The 10,309-nt window shown below is 48.5% G+C and overlaps 1 pseudogene; it reads left to right on the forward strand.

Annotated features, from left to right (window-relative positions):
• Positions 1-6,693: 6,693 nt before the first annotated feature.
• On the forward strand, positions 6,694-9,198 carry LOC120022025 (annotated as a pseudogene).
• Positions 9,199-10,309: the final 1,111 nt, after the last annotated feature.

Here is a 10,309-nt window from a genome sequence, read left to right on the forward strand (position 1 = left end):
TCTCTTGTTCTTATTGGTGTCCTTTAATAGTGGTTTATTTGCTGCAATTCGACCAAGAAGGCCTTATTCATGCAGTCTCCTCTGAACAGTTGATGTTGAGATGTGTCTGTTACTTGAACTCTGTGAAAAACATATTTGGGTTGCAATTTCTGAGCCTGGAAACTCTAATGAACTTATCCTCTGCAACAAAGGTAACTCTGGGTCTTCCTTTCCTGTGGTGGTCTTCATGTGAGCCAGTTTCATCATAACGCTTGATGGTTTTTGCGACTGCACTTGAAGAAACTTTCAAAGTTCTTGAAATGTTCCGATTGACTGACCTTCATGTCTTAAAGTAATGATGGTCTGTCATTTCTCTTTGCTTATCTGAGCTGTTCTTGGTCTTTTACCAAATAGGGCTATCTTCTGTATACCACCCCTACCTTGTCACAACACATCTGACCGGACCAAATCTGAACCAATTATAGACGCCTATGTTTGGGCCGCACCAAAACAAATGGCACAGGAAAGATGTCCGGTCAGGACCGGAAAACGACTTTGAATAGACGTCGTGTCGGTCCGTGCTTACTGGGGTATAAATTGCTTTCCTTATTGCCAAGGCAAACAGAAAGCCAAATATGGTGTGGTAGGAATGAAGGTGCATTGCATGGGTTTACTGAAAGAAATATACAGTTGAAGTCGGAAGTTTACATACACCTTAGCCAAATACAATTAAACTCTGTTTATCACAATTCCTGACACTTAATCCAAGTAAAAATGCCCTGTTTTAGGTCAGTTAGGATCACCACTTTATTCTAAGAATGTGAAATGTCAGAATAATAGTAGAGAAAATGATTTATTTCAGCTTTTATTTCTTTCATCACATTCCCAGTGGGTCAGAAGTTTACGTACACTCAATTAGTATTTGGTAGTGAAATAATCTGTCTGTAAACAATTGTTTGGATTATTACTTGTGTAATGCACAAAGTAGATGTCCAAACTGACTTGCCAAAACTATAATTTGTTAACGAGAGATTTGTGGAGTTGTTGAAAAACGAGTTTTAATGACCCCAATAAGTGTATGTAAATTTCCGACTTCAACTGTATGTTTCAGAGGTGAATGAATGAAAAATCGCTCTATAGTTTATAGCCAAACCATATAACAACACAATATCGACCATTCATGCGTTTCTGAAATATTGTATTCACCCATTGGCAGATTCTTTACTTCTATGAATTTTTTTGACTGGTTCCGGGGGACCTTCAGACGAGTCTTATGAGGCCTGTGGGCGTCCTAAAGCAAAACATATATGTGAGAGTTCCATCTTTCCATAGAGGGATAGTTTGTAGGCCAAACCGTTCGGACTCTACAGACGTTTTCGTGGGAAGACCGATTTTTGAGATGTCTCATGGTCTGACAAACACCTCTCTGGCTCTGTCATTTTTCACGCAGATGAGGAAGTGTTACACAGGGGGATGTTTATTTTTATTTTTATACTAATTAGATTAGATTGCCCGTTTTTAGCCATTCAATGGTTCTTTGCACTTCAGAAAAGTTTTTTTCTCTCTTTTAGTGATAATTAAAATGTAAGGCGGCTCATTAAAATACCATGAGTGAGAGTGTCATTCCAGTTTATGTCATCTGTTGTGTTATACCTTACTTTTTAAATATGACGATGACCAGCAGGGGCGCAACTTTGGTTTTAGAACCTGGCGGGGGGTCTGGGGGTACTCCCTTATAATTTTTGGGGGCCTCTAAAGCTCATTTCCTTAATTTCTACACAATATAATATGACCCTTTTGATGAGCAAGAAAGTTATCGACACACAAATATCATACCTCCCCCAAAAATTGATTGTAATGGTGAGAGGTTAGCATGTCTTGGTGGTATGATATTTGTGCATCTATCTTTCTCACTCATCATCATTCACACTTCATTCAGGATTATACATACTCATTGTAGCATACAAATTCATGTAGAAGTATTTAGAAACATATTATATTGTTATTTACAATAAGGACTCCAAAATTAAACAATACATTATTTACCATTCATTTCTATTGGGCAAAAAAATGATCTGAAACACAACCAAAACGAACAGAAAATGTATCCAACAAATTTGTAGATTCACAAGCTTGATGTAGTCATTGCGTTTTATGAATGTCGGACTAAATACTTAACCTTTTACTACTTGAATACACATACAAGGGAATTTGTCCTAATACTTTTGCTCCCCTAAAGTGGGGGTCTATGTACAAAAGTGTTGTAATTTCTAAATGGTTCACCCGATATGGATGAAAATTCCCTCAAATTAAAGCTGACAGTCTGCACTTTAACTTCACGGTCATTGTTTGAGTTCAAACTTTTGGAGTATAGAGCCAAAAGAAGAAAAAATGATTAATTGTCCCAATATTTACGGAGGATTCATATCATAGGCCGAATAGTACTGTAGAGCTCTTTTTACTTGCAGCGCTCCAACCCAACACACCCCACTCAGCTTTAGAATCTTAGTAAAACATTCATTATTGGTTTCGAGTCTGTTAGGCCAAGACCAGAGTGACAACCAACTCTATGGCAGAACCTAGGGCCAGGACTGAGCATGCCATCAGCTAGGGATTGCCTAAATAGGAATCTCCCCTGACGTGGACATGTTTTCAATACAGACTCCTTTTGTCGTACAGTATTCCATATAAGGCATCCAGACCTTATGAAAGTTACTCAGTAAACCCTTAATCTTGTAATAAATCAAATCTAGTGATACAATACTTTACATTTCTGCCATCCATTGTGACGTTGTGGGAGGATAACCAACCTTACGATTAATGGCAACGCTAGGTTACACAGTTTCTTCTGATAAGAGTCTTCAGTATCAACATTTCCAAGCAAACAAAAACGAGGAGAAGGGTGACTCTGTAAACATGCTGAGATAAAAGAACATACTCTTTGCCAGAATTCAGCCAGCCTTCACAAGAGCATAACATATGCAAATGTGTCCCCTTTTTGTGTTTTGCACCTCCAGCAGAGGAATTACATTTCGGAATGCATTATATTCATGTTCACTGGCATATAGTACCTTCTATGGATGGTCTTAAACTGCAGTAATGTATGTCTGTGATTATATGAACATGACTCGGCTGTCACGCCCTGGCCTTAGTTATCTTTGTTTTCTGTAATATTTTGGTTAGGTCAGGGTGTGACAGGGGGGATGTTTGTGTGTATTTGTCTTGTCTTGGGTGGTTGTATGGTATAGGGGGTTTTGGTAGAGTGTATGGGTTTGTGTTGAGTGTAGGTGTCTAGGTAAGTCTATGGTTGCCTGAATGGTTCTCAATCAGAGACAGCTGTCATTCATTGTCTCTGATTGGGAGCCATATTTAAGGCAGCCATAGGCATTAGGCTATTGTGGGTAATTGTCTATGTGTAGTGTTTAGTGTCAGCACTATTTTGTTTGAATAGCTTCACGGTCGTCTGTTTGTTGTTTTGTTCGTTTATATAAGTATTCGTGTTCGTCTTCTTAATAATAAAGAAGGATGTATTGTTATCACGCTGCGCCTTGGTCCACTCTTCCTCAAAGTTACGACGATTGTGACAGAATTACCCACCAAACTCGGACCAAGCAGCGTGTCAAGCAGCAGCAGGAGCAGCGCATACAGGATTCTTGGACTTGGGAGGAGATACTGGATGGTAAGGGACCTTGGGCACAACCGGGAGAATATCGCCTCCCTCGTGAAGAGCTGGAGGCAGCTAAAGCCGAGAGGAGGCGATTAGAGGAGGCAGCACGGAAGCAAGGCTGGAAGCCCGCGAGTAAAACCCAAACATTTCTTGGGGGGGGGGCTACAACGGAGTGTGGCGAAGTCAGGTAGGAGACCTGCGCCAACTCCCTATGCTTACCGTGGAGTGCGAGAGTACGGGCAGACACCGTGTTATGCGGTAGAGCGCATGGTGTCTCCTGTACGTGTGCATAGCCCGGTGCGGGTTATTCCACCTCCCCGCACTGGCAGGGCTAGATTGAGTATTGAGCCAGGTGCCATGAAGCCGGCTCAACGCGTCTGGTCTCCAGTGCGTCTCCTCGGGCCGGCATACATGGCACCAGCCTTACGCATGGTGTCCCTGGTTCGCCTACACAGGCCAGTGCGGGTTATTCCACCTCCCCGCACTGGTCGGGCTACGGGGAGCATACAACCAGGTAAGGTTGGGCAGGCTCAGTGCTCAAGGGAGCCAGTACGCCTGCATGGTCCGGTATATCCGGCGCCACCTCCCCGCCCCAGCCCAGTACCACCAGTGCCAACACCACGCACCAGGCTTCCAGTGTGTCTCCAGAGCCCTGTTCCTCCTCCACGCACTCGCCCTATGGTGCGTGTCTCCAGCCCGGTACCACCAGTTCCGGCACCACGCACCAAGCCTCCTGTGCGTCTCCAGAGTCCTGTGCGTCCTGTTGCTGCTCCCCGCACTAGCCTTAAGGTGCGTGTCCTTAGCCCGGTACCACCAGTTCCGGCACCACGCACCAGGCCTACTGTGCGCCTCAGCCGGCCAGAGTCTGCCGTCTGCCCAGAGCCGCCTGCGCTATCCGTCTGCCCAGAGCCGTCAGAGCCGCCCGTCTGTCCCGAGCCGTCAGAGCCGCCCGTCTGTCCCGAGCCGTCAGAGCCGCCCGTCTGTCCCGAGCCGTCAGAGCCGCCCGTCTGTCCCGAGCCGTCAGAGCCGCCCGTCTGTCCCGAGGCGTCAGAGCCGCCCGTCTGTCCCGAGCCGTCAGAGCCGCCCGCCAGACAGGAGCAGCCAGAGCCGCCCGCCAGACAGGAGCAGCCAGAGCCGCCCGCCAGACAGGAGCAGCCAGAGCCGCCCGCCAGACAGGAGCAGCCAGAGCCGCCCGCCAGACAGGAGCAGCCAGAGCCGTCCGCCAGACAGGAGCAGCCAGAGCCGTCCGCCAGACAGGAGCAGCCAGAGCCGCCCGCCAGCCATGACCAGCCAGAGCCGCCCGCCAGCCATGACCAGCCAGAGCCGCCCGCCAGCCATGACCAGCCAGAGCCGCCCGCCAGCCATGACCAGCCAGAGCCGCCAGCCAGCCAGGATCTGCCAGAGCCGCCAGCCAGCCAGGATCTGCCAGAGCCGCCAGCCAGCCAGGATCTGCCAGAGCCACCAAAGCGGGTATTAACTATGGTGGAGTGGGGGCCACGTCCCGCACCCGAGCCGCCGCCGTAGGAAGGCCCACCCGGACCCTCCCCTTCTGTGTCAGGTTTTGCGGCCGGAGTCCGCACCTTTGGGGGGGGGGGGGGGTACTGTCACGCCCTGGCCTTAGTTATCTTTGTTTTCTGTAATATTTTGGTTAGGTCAGGGTGTGACAGGGGGGATGTTTGTGTGTATTTGTCTCGTCTTGGGTGGTTGTATGGTATAGGGGGTTTTGGTAGAGTGTATGGGTTTGTGTTGAGTGTAGGTGTCTAGGTAAGTCTATGGTTGCCTGAATGGTTCTCAATCAGAGACAGCTGTCATTCATTGTCTCTGATTGGGAGCCATATTTAAGGCAGCCATAGGCATTAGGCTATTGTGGGTAATTGTCTATGTGTAGTGTTTAGTGTCAGCACTATTTTGTTTGAATAGCTTCACGGTCGTCTGTTTGTTGTTTTGTTCGTTTATATAAGTATTCGTGTTCGTCTTCTTAATAATAAAGAAGGATGTATTGTTATCACGCTGCGCCTTGGTCCACTCTTCCTCAAAGTTACGACGATCGTGACATCGGCATTCAAACATATATATGTATCCATTCATCATCAATGGTGTCTCCCAGGTCTTCCTCGCATTTCTGTTTTACATGTTTTGTGTCGTGAGGAAAAACCTCTATCAACCCTTGATACAGTTTGGAAATCAACTTTAGAGGTTTGTCAGACTGTCTTAAAATAGTTTCAGTCTTTGAAGCTTCTGGCTTGTCCAGTGTTTGCTGCACAGAGAGAATAAAGTGTTGCGTCTGCAAAAGTTCACATCAGCGCCGTCACAGATTGGTCTTCCCTAGTTGCCTGTGTCAGTGTGAAAAGTAGGGAAGTAGCTTGGGATACTGACAGATCAACAACATTACATTGCTGTACTGACTAATAAAAACTCACATTGTGCTGTCAAAGTCAGAATATCGATCGGTCTTCAATCGTTTGGCCGCTGGTTTCATCGTTTGATTCAGGTCTAGTATGATTGAGGCAAAATTAATAGCTAAAGTTAGTGAAAACTAGCCAAGTTAATTTACTTCTGTTGAAATGGGACAAAACAAAGGCTTCAAAACATTTCCATACACACAACAGCTGTTAGATACTGCTACCTGACAGATAGCTAGAGGCTAGAGCTGAACTGGCTGTGGTAGCTACTCGCTAGCTAGTTCATTCACTTCAGACAGAACTTCAGTCGAGAGGGGATTAAACATGTAATGCATTATCTAATGTTACATGTCAGTTACACTACTAACTCAGCTCTTAAATACATTTTTTTCTGTCAAGTCAAACAGTAGTTACCTTGCCAGCTACATCAGTCAAATAAATAGTAGCCAGTTTCTGCTCTGCTTGCTTTTACAACTTGGAGAAAAAGCACACACTCTGTGGTGTCCGCGGGGGTCCTATATCCAACCTGCTGAAAACCACCAAACAGCCTACTTGACGGCTGTGAGGCGTGCGCATGGTCCTACTGCACACCTTTGACGCTTTTTGTATCAAAGTGCAATGAGAAAACAAAAATGCAAATTGGGAATGTCGGGGGGTCATGTCCCCCCGTCCCCAGTGAAAGTTGCGCCCCTGATGGCCAGTGACGCTGTCTTGTATGCATAGCTACGAGAAGATGTTTTGAATAAGGGGTGCTGACACAGGCATTTGCAGGCTAACAATAAAATGCATTTCCTAATGTGATGAGTAGCCTAAGCATAGGACAAGATTGGGCAACGATAGTCACTGCAGCCTTTGTTAATTTAACTCATGACTGTTTGCAAAACAAAATAGACCGATGTGAATAAAGCGCACATTGCTTTCTACTGCATAACTACAACGTGTGTGTATGTGAAAAAGAGAGAACAAGAGGGGTGCCTATTAAAACAGCACAAATGGACAGCTATGCGATCCATTGTGGAGAAAAGTGCTCAACCCAATCCGGCACCGGCAGGTGGAAAGCGTCACTTGCTGGGCAGCACCCAACACTGGGCTGCTTGCTGGACTGGTGGGCTAGTACGCCTACGTGTTTGACATGGGCAGGAGCAGGCATGCGACCCCGAAGGCGAGAGAATGCCTTGTTCCTTACTTGATATGGTTCCCATTCCTTTTTCGACAAATTTAGATTAGTAAACGAATAGGAAACATAAGTGGAAGACTATTGCGGGCAGCGCTCCAGATCACTTGATATCCAACACAAGGGGGAGACAAGAGAAGCGGGAGAGAGAAAGGGGAGATGGAAAGAAAGGGAGAGAGACCTGACTCAACTCAAAGTAAACTGTCTAGCATACAGCAGAGCGTGTCCAACTCCAACCCCCCACAACTGAATATATAAGAGAATATCATGAGTGCACCGCTTACAAAACAGATCTGAGAGCTTGCCGTGCAGAATGGGGCCCATATATTTTTTAAATAAATATCCCATTATCATTTATATCAACAATGAAACGGAAAAATAGATTAATAGTTTTTTATTGCAACACAATCTCTTACACCTCTTCTGCAATTTTACTATCTCACCACCAAGGGGTAATGCTGCACCCCCAGCACCCCTACTTCCTGCGGCTATGCTTGTATGGCATTGTGTCAATTGAGAACCAGGGGTGGGGAAAATTCTGCCTTTGCAAGAAGCCTCCAAGATTTACCATGACAACTACATGTGGAATTCGCGGGCCATTGGGGTTCTGTGGACTATTTTCACCATATGTTTGGCTATTATTAACGTGGTGGTGTTCATTCAGCCCTACTGGATTGGGGACAGCGTGAACACCCCACACGCCGGCTACTTCGGCTTGCTCCACTACTGCGTGGGCACTGGGAACTCCAACCGGGAGCTCACCTGCCAAGGAACCTTCGGCGAATTCAGCAGCATCCCTTCGAGCGCATTTAAAGCGGCAATCTTCTTTGTGTTGTGCTGATCTTGGGATGCATCGCCTGCTTCATCCTCTTCTTCTTCTGCAACACCGCCACTGTCTACAAGACCTGCGCTTGGATGCCGCTGCTATGTGGTAAGATATTGGCATTTGGGTAGCAACAACCACGGATGGGGCACTTCATGCATTCTGCTGCACCCCCAGCACCCCTACTTCCTGCGGCTATGCCCGCATGGCATTGTGTTAGTTGAGAACTGTTGTCTAAATCAGTGGTTCTCAATTCTCTCCTTACGGACCCCAAGCCATTCCAGGGCAAGCACACCTGATTAAACTCCTCAATTAACACAGTTTATGGAATTTTAACAATATAATATGACTGACCAGGAAAAATAACCCTGTATGGTTCTTCAAAAGGTTATTGTATTGTAGAACTTTTGAGATTGAGAAATGTTCTTAATTGTCACGCCCTGACCTTAGAGATCCTTTTTTATTCTCTAGTTTGGTTAGGTCAGGGTGTGATTAGGGTGGGTAGTCTAGTTTTTTCATTTCTATGTTGGCCTGGTATGGTTCCCAATCAGAGGCAGCTGTCTATCGTTGTCTCTGATTGGGGATCATATTTAGGCAGCCTTTTCCCACTGGGTTTTTGTGAGATCTTGTCTATGTATTGTTGCCTGCGAGCACTACATCAGCTTCACGTATCGTTTATCCTTTATTGTTTTTGTGAGTTTCATTATTAAAGATGTGGAACTCTATGCATGCTGCGCCTTGGTCCATTAATTCAACCAACGATCGTGACAGAAGATCCCACCACAAACGGACCAAGCAGCATGGCCAGGAGGAGCAGACATCCTGGACATGGGAGGAGATCCTGGACGGTAAGGGATCCTGGACATGGGAGGAGATCCTGGCTGGAAAGGATTCGCCTTCCATGGGTGCAGATGGAGGCAGCAAGGGAGGAACAATGATGACACCGGGGTTCGCAACCAAGACGCACGCACGAGAGGCAGCCCCCCTCAAAAAAATTGGGGGACACACGGGGTGGTTGGCGGAGCCAGGATTCAGACCAGAACCAACTCCCCGCACTCGCTTTAAGGAGCGTGTGACCGTTCAGGCACCATGTTATGCGGTAATACGCATTGTGTCTCCAGTGCGCATTCACAGCCCGGTGCGCTCGGTGTAAGCTCTCCGCACTTGCTGTGCGAAAATGAGCATCCAGCCAGGACGGGTTGTGCCGGCTCAGTGCTCCTGGTCTCCAGTACGCCTCTTCGGACCAGGATATCCTGCGCCGGCTCTACGCGCTGTATCCCCAGTGAGCCTTCACAGCCCAGTGCGTTCTGTGCCAGCTTCCCGCATGTGCCGGGCTAAAGTGAACATCCAGCCAGGACGGGTTGTGCCAGCTCTACGCTCTAGACCTCCAGTGTGCCTCCACAGTCCAGTATGTCCTGTGCCTCCTCCCCGCACTCGCCCTGAGGTGTGTGTCATCAGCCCGGTGCCACCTGTACCGGTCCCACGCATCAGGCCTCCAGTGCGCCTCCACAGTCCAGAGCTTCCGGCGACAGTTCCCAGTCCAGAGCTTCCGGCGACAGTTCCCAGTCCAGAGCTTCCGGCGACAGGTCCCAGTCCAGAGCTTCCGGCGACAGGTCCCAGTCCAGAGCTTCCGGTTACAGGTCCCAGTCCAGAGCTTCCGGCGACAGGTCCCAGTCCAGAGCTTCCGGCGACAGTTCCCAGTCCAGAGCTTCCGGCGACAGGTCCCAGTCCAGAGCTTCCGGCGACAGTTCCCAGTCCAGAGCGTCCGGCGACATTTCACAGTCCGGAACCTCCAACGACAGTCCAAGGTCCGGAACCTCCAACGACGACCCACGGTCCGGAACCTCCAACGACGGTCCACAACCTCCTACGACGGTCCATGGTCCGGAACCTCCTGAGACGGTCCGCGGTCCGGAACCTCCTGAGACGGTCTGCGGTCCGGAGCCTCCAGTGGGGGTTCTCAGTCTGGAGTCCCCGGCGACGATCTACGGTCCGGAGTCCCCGGCAACGATCCACGGTTCGGAGCCTCCGGCGACGATTCACGGTCCGGTTCCTCCAGCGACGATCCACGGCCCGGAGCCCTCGGCGACGATTCACGGTCCGGTTCCTCCGGCGACGATTCACGGCCCGGAGCCCCCGGCGACGATCCACTGTCCGGAGTATCCGGCGACGATTCACGGTCCGGTTCCTCTGGCGACACGAGCGGAGTGGGTACTTCGCCCCGCACCGGAGCCGCCCCCGGCGGTAGATGCCCACCCGGACCC

This window comes from Salvelinus namaycush, chromosome 2 (assembly GCF_016432855.1).
Source record: "Salvelinus namaycush isolate Seneca chromosome 2, SaNama_1.0, whole genome shotgun sequence".
NCBI lineage: Eukaryota > Metazoa > Chordata > Actinopteri > Salmoniformes > Salmonidae > Salvelinus > Salvelinus namaycush.